The sequence below is a fragment of the Gigantopelta aegis genome, chromosome 15, assembly GCF_016097555.1.
Source record: "Gigantopelta aegis isolate Gae_Host chromosome 15, Gae_host_genome, whole genome shotgun sequence".
In the NCBI taxonomy this organism is placed as follows: domain Eukaryota; kingdom Metazoa; phylum Mollusca; class Gastropoda; order Neomphalida; family Peltospiridae; genus Gigantopelta; species Gigantopelta aegis.
In genome coordinates this window covers 35,691,420-35,709,199 of record NC_054713.1, presented here as the reverse complement: position 1 = coordinate 35,709,199, position 17,780 = coordinate 35,691,420, and the positions used below count along the sequence as shown (strand labels likewise).

The 17,780-nt window shown below is 40.6% G+C and overlaps 1 protein-coding gene across 1 annotated transcript in view; it reads right to left on the bottom strand.

Annotated features, from left to right (window-relative positions):
* The window catches only part of LOC121390370 (putative N-acetylated-alpha-linked acidic dipeptidase), a 206,672-nt gene that overhangs the window by 148,957 nt on the left and 39,935 nt on the right, over positions 1 to 17,780 (bottom strand). The window contains exon 2 of the mRNA XM_041522167.1: positions 12,789 to 12,873. The gene's annotated coding sequence lies outside the window, so the exon portion shown is untranslated. The remainder of the gene's footprint in view (positions 1 to 12,788; positions 12,874 to 17,780) is intronic.

Sequence of the window (17,780 nt, the reverse complement as noted above, 5' to 3'; positions counted from 1 at the left end):
GAATGACAACCAAAGAAGAAAAAAAAACTAATTTCAAGAAATACATGTACATGTGTATGTTACAACAATTTGACAGACCAATATCACTTCTTAATCATAAAATAAACATTAAATGGGTATTAATAAACAATTCTTATGACAATTAATATTTAAGTGTTGAATAAGGTTACTATTTATATAAATAGGAATGACAACTATGGAGGAAAAAAAAACTAATTTCAAGAAATATTTTATAACAATTTGACAGACCAATATCACTTCTTAATCATAAAATAAACATTATGTGGGTATTAATAAACAATATTTGTGACAATTAATATTCAATTTAGGTCATGAATGAGGTTAATATTTATACAAATATTACGACTGACAAACGTTATATGAGGAAAAAAAACTAATTTCAAGAAATATGTGCAGCAATTTGATAGGCCCATTAACTCTTCATTGTAAAATAAATATTACATGGATATTAATAAACTTACTATTGGCAATTAATATTCAATTTTATAGTTAGATGAGCTCAATATTTAGACTATTATTATTGCTGACTGGTTTAACGTGTCCATATACCACTAGGGTTTCGAACACGCCTGTCCAGAGTCCGGCCTCCGATAGGATCGGGGGTCTGACTCAGGACAGGGATTATATTTAGACTAACATGAATGACAGCCACTTAATGAGCTAAATGCTACAAAAATTCTTAATCATGAATTAAATGTTATATCTTTTAGATTTCATGCAGCACTCGCAGCACTCGAAATTCCCGGTGGCAATCATCAATGCCGCCGCAAAAGCTATCGCAAAATTGATTTGTGACAGCATTTTAATTGTGTTGCAAATCTGACAGTGATAAAAAGTCTCTGACCTCTTTGTCCGATTACAGATCACAGATAAAAACATTTATAATCGAGTGTGGCCCAATTTTTTTCCATTTATTCCAGTATAGAAGTTGCCCAGGTGGGAAAATGTGTGATGTGAACTACTGTAATAAAGAAATGCCATGCCGTTCATCAACTGGGTTGTTGTTGGGTGGGGGTTTTTTGTTGTGGTTTTTTTTTTGGGGGGGGGGGGGGGGGGTGTTAAATCTATTTTATATAAATATTTCAGAGTGGAGATAGCCTGACACTGGTCATGATCAGACTCTTACACACCAGTCTTGGTCACTCTTAAAAACTTTAATTATTGATGTACATGCAGCGTATAATCTACCATACATTTTGGGGCTGGTGAATGGCCCCATCCCCCTAACGTAAATTCCCAATCCAATACCAAACGTTTTCCCAATTACGACCCAACAGTTTCCCAAATAGGAGATAACCATATGGAGTTTTTAGATTTGTGGGTGTTATTGTCTATTTGATCCTGCAAATGTAATTTTTGACCGAAGGCGTTATACATGAATAGACCTTTGATATGTTAGTCCAATCTCACATTCAATAACAACCCATTGAGGAGTTAACTTTCTGTTATATAGAGTTGTTTTTTTGTTGCTGAGGTGTCATGATTTAGCATATTAGTACTGCAGTGGATCATGTATGAATTATTTTTACAGCATTCATCTTTTCTTCAAAATTGTCGCCATAGTGCCGTTGCAAAAATTCATTTGCAATGGCACTTAATTGCCGTAGCAAAATTGTCTGAATTTCAAGGGTTGTTTCATACATATAAACAGGGCTTTAGATTGCATCAAATTCGAGGCATTAAACGATGTGTCCAAAATACATATGCCGAAAATAATCAGTTAACTACAAACATTCTAACCTCAAAATATTTTATCTCAAAACCACTGAAATGTTAAATTTAATTAGATTAAAATAACTTGAAATACATTTGTGAATATTGACAACTCCACAGGAGCTGTTAATGACAGTACTGAACTAAAACGACATTCCTGCACTCAGAAAAAAACAAACGTCCCCGCTGTGACCAAATTAGTGAGATCTACTTAAAGCCCCTGGGTCCCGTTCCACGAAGTGATCTTAGCCCTAAGATTACCTTAGTTGCATAGCTACCCTATGCACTTAAGTTGATCTTAAGGCTAAGATCACTTCATGGAACGGGACCCAGGTACATGTACATTTCTCACTTATATTATTGTTCTGATTTTTGTGAATTTTATTTTTGGGGGGGGGGGGGAATAATTTGTTTGTTCATCTCAACTCTAATACCCACACCACCCCCAAAAATGTCAAAGTTTGTTTTATTTAACAACACCACTAGAGCACATTGATTAATTAATCATCGGCTATTGGTTGTCAAACATTTGGTAATTTTAGCATAGTCTTAAAAAGGAAACCTGCTATAGTTTTCCATTAGCAGCAAGGGATCTTTTATATGAACCAGCCCACAGACAGGACAGCACATACCACGGCCTTTGATATACAAGTCGTGGTGCACTGGCTGGAATGAGAAATAGCCCAATGGGTCCACCGACGGGGATCGATCCCAGACCGACCGCGCATCAGGCGAGTGCTTTACCACTGGGCAAAGTCCCACCTACCCCACCCCACCCGGCCCAAGCATAATAAGTGGACTTTCTTATAATACAAAGTTCTCTGTTTGTAGGACCGGCCTCGGTGGCGTCGTGGTAGGCCATCGGTCTACAGGCTGGTAGGTACTGGGTTCGGATCTCAGTCGAGGCATGGGATTTTTAATCCAGATACTGACTCCAAACCCTGAGTGAGTGCACCGCAAGGCTCAATGGGTAGGTGTAAACCACTTGCACCGACCAGTGATCCATAACTGGTTCAACAAAGGCCATGGTTTGTGCTATCCTGCCTGTTGGAAGCGCAAATAAAAGATCCCTTGCTGCTAATCGGAAGAGTAGCCCATGTAGTGGTGACAGCGGGTTTCCTCTCAACATCTGTGTGGTCCTTAACCATATGTCTGATGCCATATAACCGTAAATAAAATGTGTTGAGTGCGTCGTTAAATAAAACATTTCTTTCTTTCTTTCTGTTTGTAGGTTCTGTTCTGGTCTATAAATAATATCTTACTGACAAAAACTAATAAACTCAAATCATAAATATTTTTTCGAGAAATGTTTAATCAAATGTTGTTTTGTTTGTTGTTTTGTTTGTTGTTTTTTTTGTTGTTTTTTTCCTTCCTTTCTTTTTCCTTTTTTTTTGTTCTTTTCTTCTAAAGATTTGCGCACATGAAGCCTACAGGGACATTGGAAAGATATGAAAAGACATTAAAAAAAAAATCCATAGAAATATTATACATGTTCCTGTCACACATAGCCATACGTAACCAAAAATAGCCTGTCACATGCAATTATTAACACACACACACACATGACACTGAAAACCACACACACACACACACACACACACACACGCATGCCGACACTTGAGACAAAGATGAAAAATCAATAAACATCACAGTGCATTTCTAGAATTGTATTAATATCAGGATATGGAATCTGTTCGCTTTCGTTAATATTCCCGGAATATTTCTCGGAAAAAAAGAAAATTCTTCCTTTAATATTCCCGGAATATTTCTCGGAAAAAAAGAAAATTCTTCCTGCCCGACAAATGTCAGCTATTGCCAAAGGCTAAATCCCTGGGCTTCTCTAAGGTGTTGCTAAAAATAATCTCACATGTGCATTCAAGAGAAATCAGTCAGGGCTCGAAAATTTTCCGACATCATTGGCAGACATCGTATTAAAGTGAATTAACATAAGAAGGAAGGAAGGAAATGTTTTATTTAATGACGCACTCAACACATTTTATTTTACAGTTATATGGCGTCAGACATATGGTTAAGGACCAAACAGATATTGAGGGAGGAAACCCGCTGTTGCCACTTCATGGGCTACTCTTTTCAATTAGAAGCAATGGTTCTTTTATATGCACCATCCCACAGACAGAACAGCACATACCATGGCCTTTGATGTACCAGTCATGGTGTACTGGCTGGAGCGAGAAGAATTAATATAAGAATGCATTATATACGACCAAGTGGCATACAAAATGTACACCTGAGGTGGTGGAAATTTCAACCTGGGACAGGTCTTGCGGAGTCATAGGGTCCAAATTTCCACCACTGAGGATGTATTTTTCTATACACATGACTGCATAATATGATGGATTCTGACTAAATTTATATTTACTTTAATGACGACAAATGTGACATTGTCTTGAACTTTCAAGAAATCTGTGAATATGTAACTCTAGATAAACACCCTTACCATCAGAAAAACATTTTGTAAATGCATTTCATGACACCCTCCAAAGCATTACATTACCACTGAACAGTGCCCATCTTCAATACTATGATTTACAGAGTCAAAAACCAACATCTACCAACAGATGCCATCACTTTTGTGAGGAAACCAAGGTGTGGTGGGAGGGAGGTATGGAGGGAGCGAGGGAGGGAGGGATGGTTTGGGTGGATGGGTGGATGTGTGGATGGACGGATGGATGGATGGATGGATGGATGGGTGGATGGGTGGGTGGGTGGGTGGGTGGAGAGATGGGTGGATGGGTGGATGGACGGACGGACAGATGGGTGGGTGGGTGGATGAATGGGTGGGTGGGTAGGTGGGTGGATGAATAGGTGGGTGGGTAGGTGGGTGGATGGATGGATGGATGGATGATGGATGGATGGATGGATGATGGATGGACGGACATCAGGAAAAATACATTGGCTATTGGGTGTCAAACAATGAATTAAATGAATAAACTGATGATCAACATCAATACAAATATCACAGGTAAGTAAAAGTAAAATTTGGAATAACATTTTGTGTTTTGGAGAAATTTCAAAACAATCTGAATGACAAAAATTATATCCACAATCAAGACCGCATCTCTGCACAATGTAGAGTAGAATGGACATTTGATGAATCGTCTATATGACGGAAAGAAATGTTTTATTTAATTACTCAACACATTTTATTTACAGTTATATGGCGTTAAGGACCACACAGATATAGAGAGAGGAAACCCACTGTCGCCACTTCATGGGTTATACTCTTTTCTATTAGCAGCAAGGCTGGATAGCTATTACTTCTAACACACATACACACACCCTCCCACCTTCTCCTCCGATCCCTTTCAACCTGCCACTAGCTACATTTGTAAATCTTGCTTTCTTTCCACTAATTACACACAAATTAAATTGTGGAATACTCTGGGAGGTGCTATAGACAGCCGTAATCTAATAGAGAATGACGCTAATCGGATTAGTTCGAACCTAATGGGTTAAATCATACACGCAGCAAACGAGAGGCCCGGCAGGCATGCAGCAGTTTTAAGTTAATTAGCTGTGATATGTTTCCACATCTAACCTATTGTCAAACTGTTTCCGTATCTGCGGGACAAACTGGAAACCAGGCAAATGATGATGAAATCAAGTTGGCAATTATAAAGAACACTGGCTGGTAGGTACTGGGTTCACATCCCGGTAACGCTCACACTCAGAGCGAGTTTAATGACTCAATGGGTAGGTGTAAGGCCACTACACCGACTTCTCTCTCACTAACCACTAATCAACTAACAACTAACCCACTGTCCTCGACAGACAGCCCAGATTAGTAAGGTGTGTGCCCAGGACAGTGTGACTGAACCTTAATTGGATATAAGCATGAAAATAAGTTGAAACGAAATGAATAAGGAATGATTTTATTTGAACATTTCACTTGGATCAGTGGTGTAGTGATAAAGTCATCAGCTTTATAGCTAGAAGGTACTGGGTTCACATCTAGGCACTGGCTCTCATGCATCCAGTGACTATTAACAACACAATGGAGAGGTGTAAGACCTCAAAACCTCTTTCTCTCTCTCGGGCTTCTAGATTATGGTAGCCCCACTCCCATAGCTAGTGATATTCAGTGTTGGGCTAGTAAATAACTAATATTGCCATGCCTGACAGGGCTTCTAGATTATGGTAGCCCCACTCCCATAGCTAGTGATATTCAGTGTTGGGCTAGTAAATAACTAATATTGCCATGCCTGACAGGGCTTCTAGATTATGGTAGCCCCACTCCCATAGCTAGTGATATTCAGTGTTGGGCTAGTAAATAACTAATATTGCCATGCCTGACAGGGCTTCTAGATTATGGTAGCCCCACTCCCATAGCTAGTGATATTCAGTGTTGGGCTAGTAAATAACTAATATTGCCATGCCTGACAGGGCTTCTAGATTATGGTAGCCCCACTCCCATAGCTAGTGATATTCAGTGTTGGGCTAGTAAATAACTAATATTGCCATGCCTGACAGGGCTTCTAGATTATGGTAGCCCCACTCCCATAGCTAGTGATATTCAGTGTTGGGCTAGTAAATAACTAATATTGCCATGCCTGACAGGGCTTCTAGATTATGGTAGCCCCACTCCCATAGCTAGTGATATTCAGTGTTGGGCTAGTAAATAACTAATATTGCCATGCCTGACAGGGCTTCTAGATTATGGTAGCCCCACTCCCATAGCTAGTGATATTCAGTGTTGGGCTAGTAAATAACTAATATTGCCATGCCTGACAGGGCTTCTAGATTATGGTAGCCCCACTCCCATAGCTAGTGATATTCAGTGTTGGGCTAGTAAATAACTAATATTGCCATGCCTGACAGGGCTTCTAGATTATGGTAGCCCCACTCCCATAGCTAGTGATATTCAGTGTTGGGCTAGTAAATAACTAATATTGCCATGCCTGACAGGGCTTCTAGATTATGGTAGCCCCACTCCCATAGCTAGTGATATTCAGTGTTGGGCTAGTAAATAACTAATATTGCCATGCCTGACAGGGCTTCTAGATTATGGTAGCCCCACTCCCATAGCTAGTGATATTCAGTGTTGGGCTAGTAAATAACTACTATTGCCATGCCTGACAGGGCTTCTAGATTATGGTAGCCCCACTCCCATAGCTAGTGATATTCAGTGTTGGGCTAGTAAATAACTACTACTGCCATGCCTGACAGGGCTTCTAGATTATGGTAGCCCCACTCCCATAGCTAGTGATATTCAGTGTTGGGCTAGTAAATAACTACTATTGCCATGCCTGACAGGGCTTCTAGATTATGGTAGCCCCACTCCCATGGCTAGTGATATTCAGTGTTGGGCTAGTAAATAACTACTATGGTAGCCATGCCTGACAGGGCTTCTAGATTATGGTAGCCCCACTCCCATGGCTAGTGATATTCAGTGTTGGGCTAGTAAATAACTACTACTGCCATGCCTGACAGGGCTTCTAGATTATGGTAGCCCCACTCCCATGGCTAGTGATATTCAGTGTTGGGCTAGTAAATAACTAATACTGCCATGCCTGACAGGGCTTCTAGATTATGGTAGCCCCACTCCCATGGCTAGTGATATTCAGTGTTGGGCTAGTAAATAACTACTACTGCCATGCCTGACAGGGCTTCTAGATTATGGTAGCCCCACTCCCATAGCTAGTGATATTCAGTGTTGGGCTAGTAAATAACTAATATTGCCATGCCTGACAGGGCTTCTAGATTATGGTAGCCCCACTCCCATAGCTAGTGATATTCAGTGTTGGGCTAGTAAATAACTACTACTGCCATGCCTGACAGGGCTTCTAGATTATGGTAGCCCCACTCCCATAGCTAGTGATATTCAGTGTTGGGCTAGTAAATAACTACTACTGCCATGCCTGACAGGGCTTCTAGATTATGGTAGCCCCACTCCCATAGCTAGTGATATTCAGTGTTGGGCTAGTAAATAACTACTACTGCCATGCCTGACAGGGCTTCTAGATTATGGTAGCCCCACTCCCATAGCTAGTGATATTCAGTGTTGGGCTAGTAAATAACTAATATTGCCATGCCTGACAGGGCTTCTAGATTATGGTAGCCCCACTCCCATAGCTAGTGATATTCAGTGTTGGGCTAGTAAATAACTACTACTGCCATGCCTGACAGGGCTTCTAGATTATGGTAGCCCCACTCCCATAGCTAGTGATATTCAGTGTTGGGCTAGTAAATAACTACTACTGCCATGCCTGACAGGGCTTCTAGATTATGGTAGCCCCACTCCCATAGCTAGTGATATTCAGTGTTGGGCTAGTAAATAACTATTATTGCCATGCCTGACAGGGCTTCTAGATTATGGTAGCCCCACTCCCATAGCTAGTGATATTCAGTGTTGGGCTAGTAAATAACTACTACTGCCATGCCTGACAGGGCTTCTAGATTATGGTAGCCCCACTCCCATAGCTAGTGATATTCAGTGTTGGGCTAGTAAATAACTACTACTGCCATGCCGGACAGGGCTTCTAGATTATGGTAGCCCCACTCCCATAGCTAGTGATATTCAGTGTTGGGCTAGTAAATAACTACTACTGCCATGCCTGACAGGGCTTCTAGATTATGGTAGCCCCACTCCCATAGCTAGTGATATTCAGTGTTGGGCTAGTAAATAACTACTACTGCCATGCTCGATGGCTAGTGAAAAATGTTTTGTCAAATGTTGCAGTTAAGTATATTTTGTAATTATGAATATCCTGCCCCCACCTCCAACCCCCAAATGTTAGTGTTTTTAAGCTCTATCTCCCTCTTTAGGTGACATATCCACTGGCGTAGGAAGTGGGGAGGCAGGTGGGCATGTACCCCCCACTTTTCAGATATTTTGCTTTATATTTGTTTTATAATAGTGTAAAAGTGTGTAAATATAAATGTGTGCCCCCACTTTTTGGCACCTTCCTACGCCACTGCATATCTGATTATTACTATTATTTAGTAAAATTATATTAACTTAAAGTAATGTAGAGCTAGTGAATTTTTAATCGTGGCTAGTAAATTTTTAAAATCACAGATCCCATGGCTAGTGGATTTTATAAAAATTCTAGAAGCCCTGTCTCTCACTAACCAAAAAAAAGTTTGTTTTGTTTAACGACACCACTAGAGCACATTGATTTATTAATCATCGACTGGACACTGGATGTTAAACATATGGTCATTTTGACACAGTCATAGAGAGGAAACCCGCTACATTTTTCCATTTGTAGCAAAGGGATCTTTTATATGCACCATCCCACAGACAGGATAGCACATGCCTTTGATATACCAGTCGTGGTGCGTTGACTGGAACGAGAAATAGCCCAATGGGCCCACCGACGGGGATCGATCCTAGATCAACGGCACATCAGCCGTGCCCTTTACTACTGAGGCTACATCCCGCCTCCCTGACTAACAAACTATCAGTGAGTCCAGCATCAATCATTAATCCACCGTCCTAGACATAGTGGCTGTCTACCGGCCTCGGTGGCGTCGTGGTTAGGCCATCGGTCTATAGGTTGGTAGGTACTGGGTTCCGATCCCAGTCGAGGCATGGGATTTTTAATCCAAATACCGACTCCAAACCCTGAGTGAGTGCTCCACAAGGCTCAATGGGTAGGTGTAAACCACTTGCACCGACCAGTGATCCATAACTGGTTCAACAAAGGCCATGGTTTGTGCTATCCTGCCTGTGGGAAGCGCAAATAAACGATCCCTTGCTGCCTGTCATAAAAGAGTAGCCTATGTGGCGACAGCGGGTTTCCTCTAAAAAACCGTGTCAGAATGACCATATGTTTGACGTCCAATAGCCGATGATACGATAAAAAATCAATGTGCTCTAGTGGTGTCGTTAAATAAAACAAACTTTACTTTAGTGGCTGTCTGGGAGCCTAATTCTCACAGGTCTCTTAAGCTCTCTTAAGCTGTTCAACATCGTATTTATCATCGCAAGTCGTTTTGCGCTAAACTGCAAGATTGCAAAGCTGCAAGAGTTTAGTGCACTCGACTCCCAATTCCATATTCATAAAAGTACCTACAGGTAAGTCAGTGTATGTTATTTATTGACGTACTTTAAAGAGACAGACCCTAGTTTCTAAACACTAACACATATTTTTCACTATTACAGCTGTTTATGATCACTGAAATCAAACATTACTTACCGGCCTCGGTGGCGTCGTGGCAGGCCATCGGTCTACAGGCTGGTAGGTACTGGGTTCGGATCCCAGTCGAGGCATGGGATTTTTAATCCAGATACCGACTCCAAACCCTGAGTGAGTGCTCCGCAAGGCTCAATGGGTAGGTGTAAACCACTTGCACCGTCCAGTGATCCATAACTGGTTCAACAAAGGCCATGGTTTGTGCTATCCTGCCTGTGGGAAGCGCAAATAAAAGATCCCTTGCTGCCTATCGGAAGAGTAGCCCATGTAGTGGCGACAGCGGGTTTCCTCTCCAAATCTGTGTGGTCCTGAACCATATGTCTGACGCCATATAACCGTAAATAAAATGTGTTGAGTGCGTCGTTAAATAAAACACTTCTTTCTTTCAAACATTACTTATATCTGATTTGTTTAGGTTATCCATTTCCGTACAACCAAAGTGTTTCTGGTTAACCTGGTGTTTCTAATACCACAAAATGCATTTTTCGTATTTTTAAAAAGGCACGTGCATCTAAGAAGTAGCGGTGATGGAGTTGTGTTTTAGTCTATTTGTAAGGGTATTTCAACATCACAGACTCTTGTTTCACTCTGTTGTATCCAAATGTGTTACAGGTTTGTAAATTAACCAACCTTAGTGTCCATTTTTACAGATTGAAACTAGGATATAGGTAAAAAAATATGCCTGAATGTTTAAAAACTAGGGTCTGTCCCTTTAAGATAGATGAATTAAGAATAGAGCACTTGAGGCCTAATTGAGAATGCTCTTTTAAGCTCTTTAAAGCTCTTTTGAGCAACAGCAGATGTTCTTTGCGTGCAAGTCTTTCTGCATTACACTGTGAGATAGCAAAGTTGCGAGAGTTTATAGCGAATTAGGCTTCAGACAGTGTGCTTAAACCTTTAATTGGAAATAAAGTTTAAAGGGACAATGTCAAAATTACCAAATGTGCTCTGGTGGTGTCGTTAAACAAAACAAACTTTAACTTTAACCCACCCAGAAATAATTCACAGACACACCAGTGATAACATACAGTACATTCTGTGAAATTCTTTTTATTACCGTGGGTTTATATTTTTGTTTTTCATTTTTTTCTAAAACATTTTGTTGGGTTCTAAAATTCATGGACTGAAAAGGTAGTCTCATAACTTTGCCCTACATGTATACATGTATTTATATTGTCATTGTGTTCTTCAAATTGCCACTTCTGGCTGCATGGAACAGACCTACTCATCAGAAGCTCTGGGGATCCAGGGAGGACCTACAAACAACTGCCTAATTGATCACTCAGATCGGAAAATCTGTATGAGACAATTTTTACAAATTTGAACGAAGAAGAAGATGACTACACTAGTAGACAAATAACGTGTACACAAAAATGATACCACCATGATCATACATGTCAGTGATTTCACAGTAACACCACTACAACTTCTCTCTCTGAGACCACCACGAACATACATGTCAGTGATTTCACAGTAACACCACTACAACTTCTCTCTCTGAGACCACCACGAACATACATGTCAGTGATTTCACAGTGACACCACTACAACTTCTCTCTCTGAGACCACCACGAACATACATGTCAGTGATTTCACAGTGACACCACTACAACTTCTCTCTCTGAGACCACCACGAACATACATGTCAGTGATTTCACAGTGACAGTAACACCACTACAACTTCTCTCTCTGAGACCACCACGAACTTACATGTCATTGATTTCACAGTAACACCACTACAACTTCTCTATCTTTTACTAGCCTCAGTGGTATAATAAAATAGACAATAACTTATGAGTTACGAGGAATTACGGATTATCTGTCCCAAGTGAAATTAATGTTGTCAGTCATGAGCTTTAGCGAGTGACTCACAACATTAATTTCACGAGGGACAGATAATCCGTAATTCCGAGTATCGAGTGGGTTATTGTATTTATTACCCATAGTGTAAAGAGTTTAGAAACTTAAACTTTAAACTTCTTACATGACACAAACTGTATAATATACAAGACGTGAAAGTCTGAGGAAATTGAAGACGTCACGAAAGAAAAGCAATGACTTCAAAAGCTATCTTTAGGTACACAAATCAAATGTAAGCAAGAGAAGTCACATTCGTAATGAATTGAAGTTTCTAGTGAATAAACTACAAAGAAATTAGTTTAGAGCACGTTTAATTGTTAACAAGAACAAATACAAACTACAATTTAGATTTGATTATGTATAGATACGTTTATTTATTTATCTAAAGATTCATCCTGCGTTTTAATTTTTCGTTGAAACAATGGAAGTCGTCATTTACTGGTGAAGTTAAGTAACAGTGTCGTCCAAATTTGTTACGATGTTATTTATGAATTTTATTTAAGTTGGATGCACTAAATTCTCAGGTGGGATACCAGATTTTGAAATGTTAGTATCCAAATGGCATACTGCCCAAAATGTTTAATCTCGAACACTGGTAGCTAAATTATAAGACATCTATGATGTGTCTCTCTGTTTCCTTGCCAATAATTAACACCTGTACTTAACAAACAGCCTAGATAGACAACTTGCGTGCCCAGGACATAAGCATGGATATAAACATCTTCTTCTTCACAAGCTATACCAGTGCAGTGCAGTGCAGTGCAGTCTATACAATGAAATGACCTGTCTTGAAAATAAACTGAAATAAATGTACATCATGTTTATATATACAGCTGAATCCTGTTATTTCGACTCCCGTCAGTGCTCAAGAAAGTGTTCTACCCATCGGGCAGTTCGACCTAACCGTTCGGTCAACATCGTGGATGTGTATTTCAGGACTTCATTTTTGGTTCGAGCATTGCGGTGTATTCGACTCTTCTGATTTCGACCCAACAGGATTCTACCATATTATGTACATAATAGTAATTAGCTTACCTTTATCAGCACAGGTAAACTGATGCAAACTGTCAGTCAGCTAAATCTAGAGTTGCCCTCTTATATTCATCATCTGGCATTCAACCTGTAAACAAAGACAATACGAGTCATTCAACACCTGTCATGCAGGACGTAGCCCAGTGGTAAAACCAGCCTCGATGGCGTCTTGGTTAGGCCATCGGTCTACAGGCTGGTAGGTACTGGGTTCGGATCCCAGTCGAGGCATGGGATTTTTAATCCAGATACCGACTCCAAACCCTGAGTGAGTGCTCCGCAAGGCTCATTGGGTAGGTGTAAACCACTTGCACCAACCAGTGATCCATAACTGGTCCAACAAAGGCCATGGTTTGTGCTATCCTGCCTGTGGGAAGCGCAAATAAAAGATCCCTTGCTGCCTGTCATAAAAGAGTAGCCTATGTGGTGACAGCGGGTTTCCTCTAAAAACAGTGTCACAATGACCATATGTTTGACGTCCAATAGCCAATGATAAGATAAAAAATCAATGTGCTCTAGTGGCATCATTAAATAGCTCAGTGGTAAGGCACTCGCTCAATGTGTGGTCTGTGTGGGATCGATCCCTGTCAGTGGGCCCATTGGACTATTTCTCGTTCCAGCCAGTGCACCATGACTGGTATATCATAGGCTGTGGTATGTACTACCCTGTCTGTGGGATGATGCATATAAAAGATCCCTTGCTGCTAATCGAAAAGAGTAGCCCATGAAGTGGCGACAGCATGTTTCCTCTCTCAATATCTGTGTGGTCCTTAACCACATGTCTGACACCATATAACTGTAAATAAAATGTGTTGAGTGTGTTGTTAAATAAACCATTCTTTCAACGACTTTCCACAAATTATGATACTGAGTGACAGGGTATGCTGTGAGTGTTGGGGGTGAGGGTGTGCTTGGGGCTTGGTGTATAGGCGTGTAGGAACCAGAGGGTGGGGGGGTGGAGCTGTATGTTTTGTCCTAATCTATATAAATAAACAAAAAAATCTGGCTTGTACCCCTCCCCAACTACAGATTGTGTCCCCTTCATAATCCCTTACTGACCGCGCATCTGGCTGGCGCTTTACCACTGGGCTACGTCCCACCCCTCCAAGTGATAAAGTACTTGCCTGTGGCACAGTCGGTCTAGGATCGATCCCTGCCGGTGGGCCCATTGGGCTATTTTATGTTCCAGCCAGTGCACCATATCAAAGGTTGTGGTATGTGCTATCCTGTCTGAAGGGAAAGTACATGTAAAAGATCCCTTGCTACTAATGAAATAAAAGTAGCATGTTTTCTCTCTAAGACTATATGTCAAAATTACCAAATGATCGACATCCAATAGCTGTTGATTAATAAATCAACGTGCTCTAGTGGTGTTGTTAAACAAAATAAACTTTAACTTTCATACCATAGCCTTTGATGTAAGAGTCATGTAGGACTGGTTAGAATAGGAAAAAAGCAAGTCTATCGAGGGAGCTCAATCCTGTGACCCATTGCACTTCAGGCGAGTGCTCTACCACTGGACTACATTCTGCCCCCCCCCACCCCACCCACCCATCCATGAAATAGATTTAAAAAAAAATAATAATAAAAATAAATATCCCTTTCATATTGCACATGAAATAAAAAGGTTTTTTTAAACATTCATCGACTTGTTTAATAAATGTTGTATACATCCAACAATCTTTTTTTTATTACTATTATTATTACTACTCATCGTTCGTGTTTTCATGCATGATGTCGACATTTACATCCATCCAAACATCTTTATATTACCACCTCAAGCCAACATCTTCATCATAAAGAACAAATTGGTAATGGGAAAAAACCCACTGGTGTTCCTTTTCAAACAATATTTACAACAATTCTGAAAGAAATGTGTTTCGAAATTATCTCATGGAGAAAAAAAAGAGAAAAAGAAACAAAGAAAAAAAACCCGACAGAAGTTCGGTTAATCTGGACCGAGATAAGTCGTTGATCCTCTCCCAGAGCTTCTAGTCGCAAGGAAATATAAAACGCAATCACTTTGATTAACTATTGATTGTCGACGCAACGCTCAAGAAACGGGCTTGATTCAACACTTTACATTCAAGTAGTGTAGCTAGTTAAGAGCGGGGAGCTGATCGCCAGATGAAATCGACGCATTCCGTGAACCCGATTCAAAGACGCTGCCCCAATGATGTCAATACACAGATGCGATCCAGTACGACATAAAACAACAATCTGTGTGCTAAGAAATGTTTGAATCATTATTTTTATTAAAGGCCAAAGTTATAACGGCAATCTCAGAAACAAACAAAAGATTTAGTTTTATGAGAGGCCAAGTACATATATAAAGACTGTGTCAAACAAGACATGTAATTATCATTAAAGGCAAAATGTTCAGTTATCTCAAAATAATAAAAAAAAGATTTATATATTTTTTTTATTAAAGACCAAAATGCACAATAACAATCCAATTTCTAAAAAAAAAGATTTACTTGTTATGAGAGACCAGATATGAAATATCTGTATCAAACATGACGTAATTATTATTAAAGGCCAAATGTTCAGTACAAATCTCAATACCAAAGAAAAATGGTTTTAATTTTGTTAAAGGTCAAGTTATAATAGCAATCTAAGAAAGAAACAAAAAATTAAGTTGTTATGAGAGGCCAAGTATCAAATCTCTGTATTAAACAAAACATGTAATTAATTATTATTAAAGGCCAAATGTTCAGTAACAATCACAATATTATATATATATATATATATATATATATATATATATATATATATATATATACTCTTCAAAAGAAGAAACGCAAAACCACATTGTCGTAACATTTGGAGAATTGATTTCATTATTGAATGGCGAGTCCTATAATTACCAAATGTTGCAGGATTGTTCACAATTCACTCTAGTCCATTGTGAGTAAGTGATAGGACACACCACCAAGGTCAAGGTCATCTGGAGTCAATACCGGGTGTGGCCTCCGCGTGTGTTGACAACTGCCTGGCACCGCCTGCCCATTGAAGCAACCAGAGTACGGATGACGTCCCGGGGATGGTGGCCCACTCGGCCTGCAAGGGTGCTGCTGCCAGCTCGGGCAGGGTCTGGGGCTGTGGTTGTCACTGTCGGAGGCGTCGGTCCAACTCGTTCCATAGATGCTCAATTGGGTTCAAATCCGGTGATATCGATGGCCAAGGAAGGACATTAATGTTGTTGTTCTGTAGGAAAAAGCCGTTGTGAGATATGCTGTGTGAGGCCTGGCGTTGTCATGTTGGAACACTGCGTTGACGTTGGCCCATAACTGGAACGATGTGTGGCCGGAGGATCTGGTCAATGTAGCCCTGTGCATTCAGGTTGCCCTGCACGTGGACCAGGTCAGTTCTGCCAGTGTGTGAGATGGCTGTCCACACCATGACACTAACCCCCGCCGAATCTGTCCCACTTCCTGCACGCAGTTTGCCGCACTAACGTTCACCACGACGCCTATACACGCGACATCTTCCATCATGACGTCGGAGCAGAAATCGGGACTCGTCACTGAACCACACCTGTCTCCTCGCAGTTGAGGCCATTGTCGATGAATCTGGCACCACTGCAGTCGGAGTCGACGGTGTTGTGGTGTTAAGATGACACCTCGAACTGGACGTCTGGCACGAATTCCTACCTCACGTAGGCGGTTCCGTACGGTCTGGTCGGATATCCTGCGCAAACCTGGTATTGCTGCGGCTGTGGAAGTGGCAGTAGTCAATCGTTCCCGAAGGTGGCGTACCCGGATGTAGCGGTCCTGCCCGGGGGTAGTGACCCGTGGTCGACCGGATCTAGGGAGGTCAACGTGTTGATCCATGTTGCTGGTAACGGTCCCACAGTCTGGAGATGGTGCTTGGGGACACTGGAATGCCCTGGCAATGGCCGTTCTGGATTCGCCTGCGTCTAGTCGGCGATGGCATTGTTTCTCTGCGGTTCACTGAGACGTGGCATGTCCTGGATTGTCAACTGTCGGCCAGATACAGAGGCAGGCAAGCGAACACCCTGCACTTTTATACTGTCGGTGTTCATGTTGCACGTGCAGACAATGCACGTGCAGTGGTGACATGGTTTGCACGTGGCTGCGTTTTTGCGAATATTCACATTTTGGAACTTTATTGTACAGTAGCTGCGTTTTATCGAATGTAACCGTGGGAATGTGTTTGGGACATGCAATGACCTTATATTCACAAAGCATGAACCGGTAGGAAACATAAAATCGGAGTTATAACCCATTTGTACCCTTTTGCGTCTCTTTTTTTGAAGAGTATATATATATATATAGATATATATATATATATTATTATAGGCCATTAGTATACAAACCGTGATCCATAACTGGTCCAACAAAGGCCATGGTTTGTGCTATCCTGCTTGTGGGAAGCGTAAATAAAAGATCCCTTGCTGCTAATCAGAAAGAGTAGCCCATGTAGTGGAGACAGTGGGTTTCCTCTCTTAATATCTGTGTGGTCCATAACCATATGTCTGACGCCATACAACCGTAAATAAAATGTGTTGAGTGTGTCGTTAAATAAAACATTTCCTTTGTATACTGAATTGTATTGTTTGGGGTTTTTTTTTTTTATATACTGCTTCTAGAGCTATTCTTCAAATTCCTCAAATTCAAATTCGAATTTATTGAAAACCTCTTATATGTAATATATCAAGGTTATGTTGACCGCCTGTCCTTTATATTCACCCTGGTTGGGGACAGAGCTTACTGTAACAGGTTTCTGTGAATAAAATTTTTAAAAAGAAAAAAATAGAAGAAAAAAATTTGCAGTTACGTCTATTTTGTAATATGAATATCCTGCCCCCATCCCAACCCTCCAATGTTAGTGTTTTTAAGCTCTATCTCTCTCTTTATATGACATATCCGATTCTTATTATTATTTAGCAAAAATGTATTAACTTAAAGTAAAGTAGGGCTAGTGAATTTTTAATCGTCACTAGTAAAAGTTTTTATTCATTTCCATTTCAAACTA